This window comes from Lacerta agilis, chromosome 12 (genome assembly GCF_009819535.1).
Source record: "Lacerta agilis isolate rLacAgi1 chromosome 12, rLacAgi1.pri, whole genome shotgun sequence".
Classification (NCBI taxonomy): domain Eukaryota; kingdom Metazoa; phylum Chordata; class Lepidosauria; order Squamata; family Lacertidae; genus Lacerta; species Lacerta agilis.
In genome coordinates this window covers 11890297-11891667 of record NC_046323.1, presented here as the reverse complement: position 1 = coordinate 11891667, position 1371 = coordinate 11890297, and positions in this window count along the sequence as shown.

The following is a 1371-nucleotide window of genomic DNA, read 5'->3' as shown; positions in this document are numbered from 1 at the left end:
CTTTTCATATGTGCCAATGGTTGAACAAACATCCTAATGCTTACGGGTTTAGCTTACATTCCGACACTTGGTAGTCTGACATACAGTTTATCGCACCAGCGCCCTAATTAAATTCTAACATTTACTGAACCCAGGAACTTAGCACCTACAAACCCATAGGCAGCACTTTGTTTCTAAGTACTGATCATTCCAAAAACCCAAAGAGGAAAGGCAAGCCTTTGCTGATTTTTAAACAGAATCTGACCCAGCCATGACCCAAAAGACTGTTCCTGCTCAAGGAAAATCTCACCTAACCCGGAAGTATTTAGTCTTTTTAGGTAGGGGAGAAGGTGGGTGGGCTCCTGATCCCAGTAACATTCCTGAGCCGCTGATATCTATGTTACCGTGTCAAAACATTCCCATTGACATTTTCTGTCAATATTATTATTATTATTATTATTATTATTATTATTAGGGGGGATGGAGTCTCACAGTGACCCTTGGTTGCAGATCCACAAGGAAACAAGGAAACAAAATGCACAATCTTGGCTTTAAAAAGGGCCACAAGTTTACAATCTCCAATTGTACAAGGTCTTTTTAATTGCTTACTTCCATTCTCTGGTGTATGTATTCACAAGAATGTAGATGCTGTCTCCTGCTACGTCATTCGCCCCAAGTGACCCCAAGCTGTCTCAGAGCTCAGAAGCAGTTGAAAGCACCATTCCTGATTCCTCATAGCCCCCACACATTAAATGATGCACCAAGGGAGGCCTTCTGAGGCCCATTAGCTTTGGGTGAGAAATGCTGTCCAGCCCTCAATTCTCCCTGAGACTAGTCCTGATAAGTAGATCTATGGAAGCCCATTTCAGCCTTCAACTCATGCCTCTGCGATGGGTGCTCATGCCTTGTCTCTCTCTCTCTCTCCACCTGAACTGACCCCAACATCTATGACCTCATAATAATAAACATCACTGCCACAAGGAGGGAGGTGTGCAGGGAAGAGTAGGTAAGAGGTAGATGGGATCCCTAAGTAAGAAAATAATTATTAAGTCACAAAGAGGAATGAATGAGTAGGTGTCAAACAATTTGAGAACTGTTAGAAAGCTGGTTCACCTTACATAGGCAGCATATTTCCACTTTGGGATGGCCAGCCTGCATGCATGGGGTAGTTGTGGCCTGCTCAGATATATCCTTCCTCTTCTGCTCTGTACCATATACAAATCCACACACACACACACACACACCCCTACATGATGTGAAGGGAGGAGAAAGGTGTGGGATTCTGCCTTTGACAGTACAATATAGAAATATCCTCTTGAACCAAATGATTCTAGGAAAAACGTTTTCACCCCTCCTCCCTTGTTTATCCTCCTTGCCTCACTCACGCTGCAG